The sequence below is a fragment of the Emys orbicularis genome, chromosome 20 (assembly GCF_028017835.1).
Source record: "Emys orbicularis isolate rEmyOrb1 chromosome 20, rEmyOrb1.hap1, whole genome shotgun sequence".
In the NCBI taxonomy this organism is placed as follows: Eukaryota; Metazoa; Chordata; order Testudines; family Emydidae; genus Emys; species Emys orbicularis.
Window position 1 is genome coordinate 23,265,315 of NC_088702.1, and position 17,901 is coordinate 23,283,215.

At 46.7% G+C, this 17,901-nt stretch overlaps 1 pseudogene; it reads left to right on the top strand.

Annotated features, from left to right (window-relative positions):
* The first annotated feature begins 17,296 nt into the window (after positions 1–17,296).
* LOC135892462 (5'-deoxynucleotidase HDDC2-like) overlaps positions 17,297–17,901 on the top strand; it is a 68,322-nt pseudogene continuing 67,717 nt past the window's right edge.

Genomic DNA, 17,901 nt, shown 5'->3' on the forward strand with positions numbered 1-17,901 from the left:
TCTGTATAACACAGACCAGTAACTTTCACCCAGATACCCCTATAAAGCCCAAAGACTTTAATTAGACAAGACCATTTTAGGTGCAAATATGTAATGCCCTAAGGGGCATAGGAGCACAAATAAATGCCCTAACTTTTGAGATCAGAGGTGAGTCTGAATCAGAACCTTTCCTCTGCTCACTCCTTTGCCTTCCCTGTCAAACATTGACAATTCAGATAAAATGAAATTTGAAGATATGAAGTGCCCTTGATATTTTTAGGTTTTGCAAAACCAAAACTGGATTCTCAAATTTTGTACAAACCAAAACCCACCCTTCTTGGCTCATCTTGGCTAAAAATTATACCTTTTCTATGAATAGACTGGTCATGTCCAATAGCATACCATTAATATTTAACTTTCTTCATATATTTGATGGTATCCCTTTCCCTCCACGCATGTAATTAGTCTTCTTAGATTGTAAACTCTTTGGGGCAGAGACCATGTCTTCATATATGTTTGTATAACACCAAGCCCAATGAGGCCCTGATCCTGACCAAGGCCTGCCTGCACTACAGTAATATTTGTATTAAAAACAAATAAATGTAACATTCCTATTGACATACATGGGAGTTGTGTTCAAAGACTGTGTGTAGATCATAGCCCATAGTTTGCATGGTTTATACGATGTGATAATAGACTATGACAATAATATGGCATATTGATGTTAATTCACCTCAAATGCTAACTTGCAATACTCTGTGAACACATTGGGGCAGGGTAGAGGAACAAACAGAATCTTTTAGAACAGACACCTAAAGGGCATTATTATTGTTGTTGTTTATTATTTGTATTATCTTGGCAGTGACTATAAGACTATCTGAAGGCGACCTGATGATCTACATGAAATTAATTTGATTCATTCCAGCTCATAGGGGGCAAGTGCACATTAAAAAAACAGGTTTCAAAGTAGCAGCCGTGTTAGTCTGTATCCGCAAAAAGAACAGGAGTACTTGTGGCACCTCAGGGTATGTCTACACTACGGGATTAATCCGAATTTATATCATTCGAATTTTGGAAACAGATTGTATAAAGTCGAATGTATGCGGCCACACTAAACACATTAATTCGGTGGTGTGCGTCCATGTACCGGGGCTAGCGTCGATTTCCGGAGCGTTGCACTGTGGGTAGCTATCCCATAGTTCCCGCAGTCTCCTCCGCCCATTGGAATTCTGGGTTGAGATCCCAATGCCTGATGGGGCCAAAAACATTGTCGCAGGTGGTTCTGGGTACATCCTCCCCCATCTCTAGGGAAGCAACGAAAGACAACCGTTTCGTGCCTTTTTCCTGGGGGAACAGTGCAGACGCCATACCACGCCAAGCATGGAGCCCGCTCAGCTCAAGACAGCAGTCATGAACATTGTAAACACCTCGCGCGTTATCATGCAGTTTATGCTGAACCAGAACTTGCAAAACCAGGCGGCAAGGAGTAGGCTACGGCAGCGCGGCGGCGAGAGTGATGAGGACATGGACATGGAATTCTATCAAACCGCAGGCCCCGGTGCTTTGGAGATCAAGCTGTTAATGGGGCAGGTTATAGCCGTGGAACACCGATTCTGGGCCTGGGAAACAAGCACAGACTGCTGGGACCGCATAGTGTTGCAGGTGTGGGACGAAACTTTCGCATGCGTAAGGGCACTTTCTTGGAACTTTGTGACTTGCTTTCCCCTGCCCTGAAGCGCCAGAATACCAAGATGAGAGCAGCCCTCACAGTTGAGAAGCGAGTGGCGATAGCCCTGTGGAAGCTTGCAACACCAGACAGCTACCGGTCAGTCAGGAATCAATTTGGAGTGGGCAAATCTACTGTGGGGGCTGCTGTGATGCAAGTAGCCAAAGCAATCACTGAGCTGCTGCTACGAAAGGTAGTGACTCTGGGAAATGTGCAGGTCATAGTGGATGGCTTTGCTGCAATGGGATTCCCTAACTGTGGTGGGGGCGATAGATGGAACCCACATCCCTATCTTGGCACCGGAGCACCAGGGTACCCAGTACATAAACCGCAAGGGGCACTTTTCAATGGTGCTGCAAGCACTTGTGGATCACAAGGGACGTTTCACCAACATCAACGTGGGCTGGCCGGGAAGGGTTCATGACGCTCGCGTCTTCAGGAACACTAATCTGTTTAAATGGCTGCAGCAAGGGACTTACTTCCCGGACCAGAAAATAACCGTTGGGGATGTTGAAATGCCTATAGTTATCCTTGGGGACCCAGCCTACCCCTTAATGCCATGGCTCATGAAGCCATACACAGGCAGCCTGGACAGGAGTCAGGAGCTGTTCAACTACAGGCTGAGCAAGTGCAGAATGGTGGTAGAATGTGCATTTGGCCATTTAAAAGGTCACTGGTGCTCGTTACTGACTCGGTCAGACCTCAGCCAAACCAATATCCCCATTGTTATTGCTGCTTGCTGTGTGCTCCACAATCTCTGTGAGAGTAAGGGGGAGACCTTTATGGCGGGGTGGGAGGCTGAGGCAAATCGCCTGGCTGCTGATTATGCGCAGCCAGACACCAGGGCGATTAGAAGAGCACACCAGGAAGCGCTGCGCATCAGAGAAGCTTTGAAAACCAGTTTCATGACTGGCCAGGCTACGGAGTGAAAGTTCTGTTTGTTGAAAACCCGCCCCCTTGATTGACTCATTCCCTGTAAGCAAACCACCCTCCCCCCTTAAATCACAGCTTGCTTTTAAAGGAAATAAAGTCACTATCATTTAAAAATCATGTATTCTTTATTAATTGATTATAAACATAGGGAGAGAACCGACAAGGTAACCTGGGTGAGGTTTGGGAGGAGGATAGGAGGGAAGTAAAAGGCCACTGAAAAAATTCAATATAATGACAGCCTTTTGGTTGGGCTGTCCACTGGGGTGGAGTGGGAGGGTGCACGGAGCCTCCCCCCCTCCCCCCCCCGGGTTCTTACACGTCTAGGTGAGGAGGATATGGAACATGGTGAGGGGGGAGGGAGGTTATACAGCGGCTGCAGCGGCAGTCTGTTATCCTCCTGCCGTTCCTGAAGCTCCACCAGACCCCGGAGCATGTCCGTTTGATCACGCAGCAGCCCCAGCGTTGCAGCCTGCCACCTCTCATCTCAAGCGTCCCTCATGACCTCACGTTCACTGGCATCTTTCCTGTATTTAGATACCGTGTGCTTCCACTCATTCAAATGAGCTCTTTCATTGCGGGTGCATTCCATTATTTCCGAGAACATCTCATCTCGCGTCCTCTTTCTCCGCCGCCTTATCTGAGATAGCCTTCGGGACGGAGGAGGGAGGCTTGAAAAATTTGCAGCTGCTGGAGGGAGGGATGAAAAAAAGGAGAGAAGTTTTTAAAATGATACATTTTACAGAACAATGCTTATACTCTTTCATGGTGAACAACACTATTCACATTACATAGCACATGTGATTTCAGTACAAGGTCGCATTTTCCATCTTAATATTGAGTGCCTGTGGCTTTGGTGTTAGAGATCACAGACGCAGGTCCGGGCAACAGAATTCAGCTTGCATGCGGCCATGGTAAGCCATTGTCTTTCGGCTTCTGCGCCCTCCTTTCCCACATACCAAGCAAAGCCCGTTGACTGCTGCGGTTTTCCTGTTAACCTTCAGCAGCAGAAAACAAACTAACCCCCCCGCATCCAATTCTCTGGATGATCGCTTTATCCCTCCCCCCACCGCGTGGCTGGTATCAGGGAAGATCCCTGCTAGCCAAACGCGAAAAGCTCAGGGCCAATTCCCCGCCCCCCCCCCCCCCCCCCCCCGTGCTTGGCTAACTGCAGGGAAGGATTTCTTTTCAGCCACAGGCAAACAGCCCAGTAGGAACGGCCACCTCTGTCCCCTTAATTAAATTCCCATATTTCAACCAGGTTACCATGAGCGATATCACTCTCCTGAGGATTACACAGCGAGATAAAGAACGGATGTTGCTTGAATGCCAGCAAACACCGGGACCATACGCTGCCAGGCTTTGTCATGCAATGATACCAGATTACTTGCTACTAGCATGGCGTGGTCAAGTGTCCTACCATGGAGGACGGAATAAGGCTGCACTGCCCAGAAACCTTGTGGCAAGGCTTTTGGAGTATCTCCAGGAGAGCTTCATGGAGATGTCCCTGGAGGATTTCCGCTCCATCCCCAGACACGTTAACAGACTTTTCCAGTAGCTTTACTGGCCGCGAATGCATCCCAAGTCCTCAGGGCAAAGTAATCATTAAAAAACGCTTGCTTTTAAAACAAGTTTTATATTTTAAAAGGTAAACTCACCTGAGGTCCCTTCCATTGGGTCATGGTCTTGGATACTAGGTTGGGAGGGTACTTCAGTCAGGCTGAGAAAAAGATCCTGGCTGTTGGGGAGAACGGAGTGCTGTGTGCTCTCCGCAAGCTCGTCCTCCTCCTCCCCGTCCGCAGAATCCTCAGGTATAGCTGATGAGATTACCCCCGCCTCGGAATCCACGGTCAGAGGTGGGGTAGAGGTGGCGGCCCCCCCTAGAACTGCATGCAGCTCGGCGTAGAAGCGGCATGTCCGCGGCTCTGACCCGGAGCGACCGTTTGCCTCCTTTGTTTTTTGATAGGCTTGTCTGAGCTCCTTGACTTTCACGCGGCACTGATCTGAGTCCCTATTGTGGCCTCTCTCCATCATGCCCTTGGAGATTTTTTCAAAAGTTTTGGCATTTCGTCTTTTCGAACGAAGTTCTGCTAGCACTGAATCCTCTCCCCATATAGCGATCAGATCCAGTACCTCCCGTACGGTCCATGCTGGTGCTCTTTTTCGATTATCGGCCTGCATGGTTACCTGTGCTGATGAGCTATCTGTGGTCACCTGTGCTCTCCATGCTGGACAAACAGGAAATAAAATTCAAATGTTCGCGGGGCTTTTCCTGTCTACCTGACCAGTGCATCCGAGTTCAGATTGCTGTCCAGAGCGGTCACAATGGTGCACTGTGGGATAGCTCCCGGAGGCCAATACCATCGAATTGCGGCCACACTAACCCTAATTCGAAATGACAATATCGATTTGGGCGCTACTCCGCTCGTCGGGGTGGAGTACAGAAATCGATTTTAAGAGCCCTTTATTTCGAAATAAATGGCTTCGTTGTGTGGACGGGTGCAGGGTTAATTCGATTTAACGCTGCTAAATCCGAATTAAAGTCATAGTGTAGACCAGGCCTTAGAGACTAACAAATTTATTTCAGCATAAGCTTTCGTGGGCTACAGCTCACTTCTTCAGATGCATTTAGTCTCTAAGGTGCCACAAGTACTCCTGTTATTAAAAAAACAGACAGCACAAAGACAACCCCCTCCCCCCATAAACACATTACCACCACAATTGACACTGTTAATGGCAGCATTAACAGAGAGATTAAGGATTGAACAAAGCAATGGGACTGAACTAACTTTTAAGTCATAGAAGCTGCCCCTAAATCAGGCACGTGGGTGGGGGGATGGCAGTTGTACATTTCAGCACTGAGCTTTTTCCTGTTGATAAAGAACTTCAGTTTCTTTTCTAGTGCTGCTAAACTGGCACATTTCACCAGGACTAAAGGGGAGATTTGGAAAGGTACAAAGCTCAGTTAGGCGCCCAATTTTCATTGACTTTCAGTGTCAGTTGGGCACTTAATTCCCATTTGTGCCTTTTGAAAAGCTCCTTCTAAACTCATTTTAAAATGTAACTAGTGAAAGGACTATAGACTTAACAAGGAGACCTGGCAAAGGATTTGTTGTTGTTCATAGGTAAAGGAGGGCTTAAATTTCCTTTAAAGATTTCTTACTGCTTGTTTTTATCTTAGAAAAATCAAGACGGGCAAGTGTGGTCTGCCTTGGTTTTGCTTGGAGGCCTATAGAATGTTTATTGTCCAAACTTAACTGAAGGGATGATAGAGAGAGTTGAAGCTCTAATAAAGGCTTCCTTTATTCAAAATGTTAACTAGTAATTAACAGTTAAACAGGTATTATTTAAAAACAAACAAACAAACAAACCCTACCCTGTTTGACACAAACTTCCTTCCCCTCTCAATTGCTCAACTTTTACTCTCTTAACAAATGTTACCAATGGTCTAGTTCTCCAGGCTTCTTGTGGCACATACAGGACCAGATCTTTTTGTGTGTTTAATAAAACAAGCAATAAAACAAAGAGAAAGCAAAAACCTAGCCACCTCTGTACCATAAAGAAGGAAACACGTAAGAATCACACATGCAAACATTTTCCTTCCTTTGCATATCACCTTTTAAAAAAATAAAGGCAGAGACACGAAATCTTCACAGAGTATGAACCTCTCAGAGATTGAAGTTTGAGATGCTTCCATTTAGCTTGTAACCTTTATTTGTCATATCAGAATGCACAGGTCTTCTGTGTTGTGGATTTGAATGCATCATCTCATAGCAAAGGGAAAGTGATCATTACTGAAGCAAGGAGAGGAAGTGGGGCCGCTGAAGCATGCAGATGGAGTGGAGATTAAGGATAATCTAGGCATGGCACAATATCTAAATGATTATTTTGCGTCGGTCTTTAATAAGGCTAATGAGGGGCTTAGGAATAGAGGGAGCGGGACAGAGGGGAATAAAGGAGGGGCGATTGACATTACAGTATCAGAGGTGGAAGCCAAACTTGACCAGCTAAATGGGACTAAATCGGGCGGACCAGATGATCTTCATCCTAGAATATTGAAGGAGCTGGCGCGAGACATTGCAAGCCCTTTGGCGATAATTTTTAATAAATCTGTAAACTCGGGGGTGGTACCGATGGACTGGAAAATAGCTAATGTGGTTCCTATTTTCAAGAAGGGGAAAAAAAGTGACCCGGGTAACTACAGGCCTGTTAGTTTAACTTCTGTAGTATGCAAGGTCTTGGAAAAAATTTTGAAGGAAAAAGTAGTTAAGAACCTTGAGGTGAATGGCAATTGGGACAAATTACAACATGGGTTTACGAAAGGAAGATCGTGCCAAACCAACTTGATCTCCTTCTTTGAGAAAGTAACAGACCTTCTAGATAAAGGAAATGCGGTGGATCTAATTTACCTAGATTTTAGTAAAGCGTTTGATACTGTGCCGCACGTGGAATTATTGGTTAAATTAGAAAAGATGGGGATCGATATGAAAATCCAGAGGTGGATAAAGAACTGGTTAAAGGGGAGACTGCAGTGGGTAGTACTGAAAGGTGAACTGTCAGGTTGGAGGGAGGTCACCAGTGGGGTTCCTCAAGGTTCGGTTTTGGGTCCGATTTTATTTAATCTATTCGTTACTGACCTCGGAACCGAATGTAGGAGTGGGCTGATAAAGTTTGCGGATGACACAAAGTTGGGAGGTATTGCCAATTCGGAGAAGGATCGGGATATTCTGCAGGGAGACTTGGATGACCTTGTAAATTGGAGTAACAATAATAGGATGAGATTTAATACTGAGAAGTGTAAGGTGATGCATTTAGGGATGACTAATAAGAATTTTAGTTATAAGTTAGGGACGAATAGGTTGGAAGTGACGGAGGAGGAGAAGGACCTCGGAGTCCTGGTTGATCGCAGGATGACTATGAGTCGGCAATGTGACGTGGCTGTGAAAAAAGCTAATGCGATCTTGGGATGCGTTAGGCGAGGTATTTCTAGTAGGGACAGGGAGGTGCTGCTTCCGTTATACAAGGCGCTGGTGAGACCTCATTTGGAGTACTGTGTGCAGTTCTGGTCTCCTATGTTTAAAAAGGATGAACTCAAACTGGAACGGGTACAGAGAAGGGCCACTAGGATGATCCGAGGAATGGAAAACCTTTCCTATGAAAGGAAACTCGAGGAGCTCGGTTTGTTTAGCCTAACCAAAAGAAGGCTGAGGGGGGATATGATTGCTCTCTTTAAATATATCAAAGGGATTAATACCAAGGAGGGAGAGGAATTATTTCAGCTCAGTAGTAATGTGGACACGAGAACGAATGGATATAAACTGGCCGTGGGGAAGTTTAGGCTTGAAATTAGACGAAGGTTTCTAACCGTCAGAGGGGTGAAATTTTGGAACAGCCTTCCGAGGGAAACGGTGGGGGCGAAGGACCTCTCTGGCTTCAAGATTAGGCTTGATAAGTTTATGGAGGGAATGGTTTGATGGGATAACGTGATTTTAGTCAATTAGGCATTAATGTGCCATCGCGGGTAAAATGAGGGTCCGGCCGTAGAATCTTGCCTGTATGCTCGGGGTTCTGCTGATCGCCATATTTGGGGTCGGGAAGGAATTTTCCTCCAGGGTAGATTGGCAGAGGCCCTGGAGGTTTTTCGCCTTCCTCCGCAGCATGGGGCAGGGGTCGCAGGCTGGAAGATTCTGTTGTGGGTGGGTCAGCTTTTGTGGCCTGCATCATGCGGGAGGTCAGACTAGATGACCATATTGGTCCCTTCTGACCTTAAAGTCTATGAGTCTATGAGTCTATGAGTTGTTTTCAATTTAGCAGTTGTCTTCTATGTCAGATTTGTAATTTCATTTAAAGTTTGCATTGCTTCCATCCTGTGAGAAGCCCAGTGACTTAGAAAAATGCAGGGGACTTTTTCAATAGCAGAAGATCAAATGATGTTGATCAGGCAGTGTGACCTAATCCTTTAATTCATCTGTCTTTTTACATTAGAAACTTTCTGAGCATGTAGGATTGATTTGCTCTTAAATTTAGTTTTTTGTTCTCTTTCCTCAAGGTCTTCTGGTAACCTCACCTTTTATCCACTCCACTGTTACTCCTCTGTATACATAGGAAACGGCAACTTTTTTTTTCTTTCATAGGTCATGGTAACTTACTCCTTAACTGTCCTGATAAAATCAGAGGGTTAGAATCTCCATCTATTCCCCCCTCTTCTCCTCCCGTCCATGTTCTCATGTGGCAGTGATCAGAAGGACACTTTGCTCCATGCTAATCATCATGCATGTTTCTGTTACTATGTCACCTGCAGGTAATGCAGTTTCCTAAATGATTGTTGGATACAATAACACTACATGCAGGAGGTTTGAAGTGCAGGCAAGGATCTCAGGAACATGTTAAACAGCAGCCAGGGTTGGCGGGTTATATGGGCCCGTGGTGCCTGTGGTCCAGCAATATTCAGGGCCCGGGGGCCTGGCTCCACCAATGTTCGGGGCTGGGTCTCTCCCCCGGCCCCGCCTACTGCCCTGCGCGCCTCCCCCAGAGCATTGTCCAGCCCCGCCTGCCACCCCCGCTTGCCTCCCCTGGAGCATCCCTCCCTGGGCAGTGGGTGGCCGCTCTGCGCTCCATCGCTGGCCGCCGCTGCTGCTGCTGCTGGCTACAAAAGGGAGCGGTGCTGGCAGCAGGCTGAGGCAGCGGCTGAGCCGCTGCCTGCGGAGGGAGGGGGTGCACACGTGATGGCAGCCCCCACCCTGGCACCCACCACAGGGGAGCAGGGGAGGCGAGGAGGCTTCCTGGACCTGAGAGGTGCTCTAGGAGCACATGCAGGGTGTGTGTGCTACCAGGGGGAGAGGAGCCTCCCCCCCCCCCCCCCACCGAGCTCGCTGCTGTTGGCAGGGAGAGGGCTGGGGGGAGTCGTCCTCTCTGGCCCCAGGCCCAGGGCAGCCTGCCTGCACCTCAAACTCCTCATCCCTGGCCCCGCCCCACAGCCCGCACTCCTAGCCAGAGCCCTCACCCCTCCCCACACCCCAACCCTCTGCCCCAGCCCTGAGTCCCCTCCTGCACCATGAACCCCTCATCCCTGGCCCCACCGTCCACCCCAATCCTCTGTCCTAGCCCTGAGCCCCTCCCACATCCCAAACCCCTCTCATGGGGGGGAAGAGGGAGTGGGCCTTGGACCCGTTCTGGGCACCACCAAAAATTATACAAATCTGCCGCCCCGACAGCAACTACAGAAATTAGCATTTTTAAATCAGCAGGTCCAGACAACTTGCACCCAAGAGTTTTAAAAGCTGTCTGTAGAGCTTCCTGGACCATTAATGTTGATTTTCAATAAGTTTTGTAAGACTAGGGAAGTTCCAGAAGACTGGAAGAAAGTTAATGTTGTGTCAATATTTAAAAAGGGTAAATGGGATGACCCGGGTAATTATAGGCCTGTTAGTCTGATATCGATCCTGAGTAAGATAATGGAGTGGCTGATATGGGACTCAATAAAGAATTAAAGACGGCCAATATAATTAATGCCAATCAACATGGGTTTGTGGAAAATAGATCCTGTCAAACAAACTTGATATCTTTTTTTGACGAGATTATAAATTTGATAAAGTTTTGATTGATAAAAATTTGATTGATATTAGTGCTGATGTAACAGACTTCTGTAAGGCATTTGACTTGGTATCGCATTTTGATTAAAAAACTAGAAAAGATATAAAAACACATGAAATGGATTAAAAACTGGCTGATAGGTCTCAAAATGTAATTGTAAATGGGGAATCATCATTGAAATGGGTGCGTTCCTTGTGTGGTCTTGAAAGGATCAGTTCTTGGCCCCACGCTATTTATAACTTTTGTAATGACTTGGAAGAAAATATCAAATCATTCCTGATAGATTTTGTAGATGACACAAAAATTGGGGGAGTGGTAAATAATGAGAGGGCAGGTCACTGATAAAGAGCAATCTGCATTGCTTGGTATGCTGGCCACAAGCAAGCAATATGCATTTTAATATGGCAAAATGTGAGTATAGACATGCACATATGTAGGTAATACTTATACTTACACAGGTCTAAATGGTGTATATCACCTATATACAGCTTGACTATACTGAAGCACTGCACAGGATCTTTGACTATCTTCAGTCCTAGCTTTAATGGGCACAACTCTATGGAAGTCAATGAAGTTGCACCCATCTATATCAAGACTGAACTTGGCCTGGTATCTACAAAAGGCATTACTGTACATTAATGCTCTGCAGCTGTTCTATGTGGCATGGACATTTTCCACATCGTAACATTAACTTTGCCTACCTGCCTGCCCTGCAACGCTCCACCCCCATCAGAGGGGTCATCATAACAGAGTTATGCAGAGATGACTGCAAAGGGAAGAGCCAATATATGAAGCACCACAGATGTAAGGCCAGCCATGCTACTAGCAGTAAGGTGCGGATAGGGGGAGATCAGAGCCACATCACTTATATGTGTAAGGCCTGGTATCCATATTACTTGGCCTGTTTGCACCTGCGGATTATTGGAATAAACAGATTTTGCGTTAATCTCTTATGCACTGTTGCTGAGATTGCCTCACGAAAGGAATAACACAGCACTACTGTGGGAAGTAAAAGACTGCAGCGAGCGTCTTCTTCAATGCTTTTTTAAATGCAGGATGAGAGGCTATTGCCCCTGGTTATTAAAGCCTATGAGATATCATCATAACATGATATATAACAAACTAGATAACCTCCCTTTCTGTCAACTGGCAACAAATGATTCCAAATGCCTTTTTTTCATGAATCTCATCAGGGAACAGTTAGATATATCCATAATTGCCGTATACAGAGTTTTTAGCCTCTGGCTTTGCTTTTGGGGCTTCTATATATTGTTTGAAACGTGTAAAGCACAAACCAAAGTTATTTTGTTAGAAGGATTAAAAAGTGATTTAAACCTGGTAGTCTTGTGACAGCTAGTAGATATCTGAGGTAAAGATCTGTTGGCAGAGAGCGCCATCTGTCATCATTAAACACGAATTACCTCAGCACAAAGCACTGGGTTAAAAACTTGAATATTGCATTTTGGTATTTCTTCATCTGATGTTCTCTTTATTCAAGAAGAAGCAAAAAATAAAAATAATCTGGGATTAAAGAAACAAGAATGAGCCTTAAACCTTTCAATTATCTTTACTGCCTGTAGGGAAAACTTTAAAGTCCACTGCCAAGGTTTCTGCATTAAGTAGCACATTAATCACAAGAAACCAGAAACCCTGACTGTGTTTCTATTGTTAGGTTACCCAGCTCAGAAATTGGGTTTCACATGAATAGGGAGCTGTCACATGCAGAGAGGAGAATATGCTGTGCTCAGTAGATAATGCAGCATGTACACTCTACCTACACACTCTGGAGTTCAGAGAGAGGTTGTGCCTCCCTGGCCTTCTTTACACTAGATATTTTTCTTATTATTTCCCACAGGTGCCGGTACTGATCCTCTGAGGGCTAGTGTAGTCCAGATGCTAATAAGCACTGACATTTTAACCACGTCATCCTGATTGAACAGGTTTAGACGACATAGTAGTTAAAGTGCTAGTGGACAGTCAACATTAGCATTCTCATCATCACTACCATTGGTGCAGAGGTTGCAATGAAGAGGACTTTAAAGAAAAAAATGTCTAGTGTAGACTCATCCCCCAAAACACAAGTCCTCCTGGAACTTAGCCCAGCATTAGCCCAGGTCAGTGCTCTTCATGGCAAATTCAGGGCCTGTAGAATTAAATAAGGGTACCTTAAAAAGAAAAGAAGCTGGGGATTTTCAAAAGGATAATGATTACTGGGCATTGCCTTTCTCTGAATGCAGCATCAGGACCTATACTTATAAAGACTTAAGTATAATGTGATTAACTTTAAGCATGTGAGAAGTTCCATTAAGTTACATGGAATTACTCACATGCATAAAGTTACAGACTTACTAAAATCTGTGTGTGATTTGACCAAGAGCAGATCGGAAAAAAAATGCAATTTTGCTTACATACAAGTTGTAAAGAATATTAATTACAAGCATATTTCACATGCTTTTCAAGGCAATTTTATCCTACATAAGTTGCATATGTGTTTTAATTGATATAAACTTTGGAAGACTAGTTTTATTAAACACTTTAAAAAAATCCGTGATTTTGCTGTTTAAAGGAAATGGATTTATTTCCTTCTGTAAAGTGATGAGAGAAATTGGTCACAGCAGTGGCAGTGCTGTTAATAGCTACCCTTAAAGATAAAACAGGGTTGAATGAGACACATCAGCCTGGCCAACCTCATACTATTACATTCCATGTCACTTCATAACAGCCTAGAATTCAGAATGTACTTGACAAGTTTACAGAGAATGGGGGAGATTTGGCTTGTGTCTCGTGTGACTCTGTAAGAAACATGAAAATCTAGTGAAAATGAAGTCAAATATGATGGCCTTTGGGTCTATGATTAGAGTGACCAGATCGCAAGTGTAAAAAATCGGGATGGAGGTGGGGGGTAATAGGTGCCTATATAAGAAAAAGCCTCCAAAATTGGGACTGTCCGTATAAAATCGGGACATCTGGTCATCCTATCTATGATACATGGCCTCTACTTGATGGAGTGACAACATTTAAAGGATTGACTCTATAAAAAAATAAAATAAAACTTGGATTTTATAATTCATTCAGGAGCACTGTTTAAATATGCATGCAAGCAACAACAACAACAACAAAAAGCGTTACCATCTGTTGATGGCTGGATATTTAGAAAAAAACAGATCCAACTTCATCAAACTGTTCGTGAAAGCTAGTGTTCTGTTTTAAAACCCGGAAAAAAATTGCCACATGCAGACCATTGTCTGACATTTTAATTAGTAATGTGAAATTTAGCAAAGAAATCTGAGGGCTTAAAACATATTGAGTGTGAGGTAAAATAGTGTATTTATTTCAGTTTATAGAAGTGCTAAAAAGGATGCCTGTAAGGAATGTATTGTAAGGAAACAGACAAGGAGCACTTGCTCACTTGCTTTTCCCCTTGATGTCCTATTTTTTTTAATCTAAACTGTTTGTTCCCCCATCAATACTGTCTTTTCCCTGTATTATTATTAACTAGGTGCCAGCGCATTAGATGCTTGACATTGTACAAAGAATGTAAAGAGACATTGTCCTAGCTCTAGGGTGACCAGATCACAAGAGTGAAATATCAGGACACATTGGGCAAGCGGGGCGGCGGGAGGGGAGAGGACGACAATGACAGACACAGGTGCACAGAGCCATAAGAGGGGGCCCTAGGAAGCTGCGAGAGGGGGCCCTAGGAAGCTGCAAGAGGGGTTGTACGGCCCCTGCTGCAGCCCGCACCACAAGCCACAGGGCAAGGACACCTATTGAATTCAATGAGAATTTTGCATGTGAATTGATGTACCTAGTTATGATATTATAAAGCCAGAAGGGATCCGGTGATCACCTGGTCTCACCGCCTGTATAGCACAGACATAGAACTTTCCCAAAATAATTCCTAGAGGATAGCTTTTAGAAAAAGCTTTTAGAAAAACACCATGACCCTTAGTATATTGTTAATCGTTAATTACTCTTACCATTGAAAAGGTATGCCTTATATCCAGTCTGAATTTGTCTAGCTGCAACTTCCAACTGTTGGCTCATGCTCTACCTTTCTCTGCTAGACTGAAGTGCCCATTATTAACTATTTGTTCCCCATGTAGATACTTATAGTCTATAACCAAGTCACTTCTTAACCTTCTTTTTGTTAAGCTAAATAGATTGAGGGCCTTGAGTCGATCACTATAAGGCATGTTTTATAATCCTTTAATCAGTCTTGTGACTCTTCTCTGAACACTCTCCAATTTATCAATATCCTTCTTAAATTGTGCACACCAGAACTGGACACAGTATTCCAGCAGTGGTTGCACCAGTGCCAAATACAGAGATAAAATAACCTCTCTACTCCTGCTTGAGATTCCCCTATTTAGGCATCTGGTCACCCTATTTCTGTATGCATTTCCCCAGGTGTTTTTGTAAAAATCAAAACTGAACTGCCCCAGAAATTCTGTCATGTGGAATCATCATGAAACTCGCATGGCTCCAACCCTACCGATGAACCTTTAGATCCACTGCACAGACTTCTGCCACTTGAGTTAATGGAGTAAGTGATGGCAGAGGCAGTAGGTTGTCATCCTATATGTGATAGATCAGCTCTATAGGGGGATGAGACACTTTTTGCCACTGGGTTTCACAGATATCTGCTGACAGAAGAGGAACTGTGAAACTCAGGAATCCTGGGTCTATTCCAGGCTCCTGAACGGAGTGGTTTCTAGTAGTCAAAGACCCTTCTTCCCCGTCCCCTCCAGTCTATGTCTATCCTATTGCTGTCTAACCCGCCCCAGCTCCTCATCTGATTTCAACTGCCCCCCACTACCGCTCTGGATTCCTTGTCCCAGTTTCCTGGTCCTGTCTCACTCTCTTCTCTCCCCGCCCCCATCCCTCAGATGGGATGTTCGTTACAGACTGGCAAAATTATAAGGCTTCCCAACATTTCAACACTTCCCATTCTAAATTTTTGGTTGCTTAACTATAGGCTAGCTCTGCCTACAACAAAGCATATTCAGAACCTCCGCGCTGAGAGCTCAGCTGCGCGCTGCCCCAGGGCCCAGGGGGAGGAAAGGTGAGTGGCGCCGGTGGCGCCGGCTTGCTGCGGTCCCCCTCATATAGGGTGACCAGACGTCCCGACCAACATAAGGTCGGGACGCGGGACAAGTCCCCTAAAATTGGGACTGTCCCGATAATATCGGGATGTCTGGTCACCCTACCTAGCTCTGAGAACCTTACACTTAATACTGGCAATTTTAATCATCCTCTTGCCCTTTCTGATTTAGTGGTCTATTGTATAGTCCCCTAGTAATTTGCTTCAAATAATACTACCTAATTTCAGTCCCACTCTGCTTCCTGGATGCTGTCCACCTCTGCTCCTTTTTTCTTTGACATGTAAAGATTTCCCCCTTTCATTTTGTGGCCCCAGTGTTTAACTGTACTTGACTCCAACATATTTCAGTTTTATGCTCAGAATAACAGCACAGTTCTTATTTTTTGCATATTGTAAGGAAGGAACCTTAACTCAAATGACAAGAGCCAACTAGTTAAAACAATAGGATCAGATCCACAAAGGGATTTAGATGTCCAAGTCCCAGTTTTAGTCACCACTGTGATCCACACAACCCCTGCTCAGCTGCCACCTGACCCTGTACATGCCTAAATTGTTACAGTAAAAGTCCCTCTGGGCATGCATCCAGACACCTGTCTCCTGCCTAAACCCCAGTGTGACCCTCTAATCAGGGGAAGATAGGAATTCCTCTGTTCAGCTTGTCTGTGGAGTTAGGAGTGCTCAAAGCATGGCTAACTCCACACAAAATGGGTGAGTACCCTAACCACTGAGCTAAATTCCCTCCCCGACCATTTTGTGTGGAAGTAGGCAGGTGCCTATGCTGTTTCTTGCAAGGGCCTAGGTGCAACCATCTGACTCCAGGGGAGGGGTTCCCAGCTGTGGATCACAAGCAGAGATAGGTGTCTCCCTGCAGCCCAGATATCAGGTTGCCAACTGTCCTGTATTATAAGGGATGTTCCTTGTTTAACTAAAAAATGGTTTGTCCCTTACTAAATCAGTATGGGATGCCATTTCACCCTTATTTCAGCCAGGGGTGTTGTGGTACTGGAGCATCGAGCTGGCATCTGAAATCCAGGATGGCGCAGCAGTCCGGCACTTTGCAAAGTGCTGCTGGCTGGCAACTTGACAAAGGCTCCTTGTCTAGGCACCGACCCTGGGGCTGGAGCTACAGGCACCAACTTCCCAATGTGCCAGGGGTGCTCACTGCTCAACCCCTGGCTCTGCCACAGGCCCTGCCCCCACTCCACCCCTTCCCTGAGCCTGCCATGACCCCGCTCCTCCCCATCAGAGCCTCCTGCACGCCACAAAACAGCTGGTCGGGAGGGAGGGGGAGGCTCTGATCTGCAGGACTGCCAGTGGGTGGAGCTGATGGGGGGCTGCTGACCTATTACTGTGGCTCTTTGGCAATGTACATTGATAAATTCTGCCTCCTTCTTAGGCTGGCCACCCCTGGTTTAGTCCATTCGCCACTGATCCGAGCTGCATTATAACCCTCTGTTATTACACACTGGTAACTTTCTGCAAAGGTCGGCTTTGGTTAGGGCGGAAATGTTCCACCCTTGGTGTTCAGTTTCCCAGCAGATCGGTGCAAAATGTGCTCAGCCACTTCTGGGGGCCGGGAGAGGAGCCCAGCAGTTCTTCAGGTCCGCGGTCACAAGAGCGTGGGGCGGGCGCAGGGGGCGGCCCGGCGGCTCTCTGGCGGGCGGGTCCTCACCGGCCCGCCCCAGCCCTGCACTAGGGTTTGTCGTGTCTCGGCCATTGGTGGGCTCCCCGCCTCGTCTTCCAGGCAGCAACGTCTCGCTGCAGGGGGCGGCTGGGCCCAGCGGCCTTCAGCGGGGGGAGAAGGCGCCGGCGGGTGCTTGAGCTCGCCCGGGACAAAGCGGAAGGGGAGGGGCTCGGTCCCCCCCGGTGCAGCGCGGGAGGCGGTGACTAGCTCGGGGCGAGCGGGGAGGCGGGTCCCGGCAGCAGCTGCAGCCCCGCGCGAGGCGGACTCCGCGAGCCCCGCTGCTTCTTCCTCGGCCCGTTCCGCCGGCAGCCCCATGGCCGCGGCCCCGCTGGGCGGCGCCGCCGGGAGCCTGCTACAGTTCCTGAGGCTGGTGGGGCAGCTCAAGGTGATGGCGCTCAGGCCGGGGCGGGGGGAGGCCCTGACCAGAGGGAGGGAAGTCCAGGGCCCGGAGATCCGGGGGTTTAGCTCAGCCACCCGCGCTCAGGATGGAAACCAAGCCCTGCGAGACTCGCTGCCTGCCTGGACTTTTTAGCTGGGCCTCGCCAAGTGCCCGCCGGGTCAGTGTGCTCGGTACGGGGCTTAATCCGCCGGTAGCAATGCCCGGGCCAGGCTCCAGACTGCCCCGCGAGGGGGTGCTGGGTATCATCGCCTCCCCTTCGCTGCCCGGGGGGAGCGGAACTGACTTGGCCCAAGGCCACAAAAGCGAGTCGGAGGCAGAGCTGAGGCTAGAATCGGGAGCTCTGGGTTCCCAGTCTTGTGCTCAGTTAACCAAAGCCTGGTGCCTGGTTTCCTGGTCAGTTAATAGACCCCTGCGAGGAATTTGCTGCAGGATCACACTTGAGTCCACATCCCTTTCTCCATCGACTCCCATTTAAAATGTCGGTA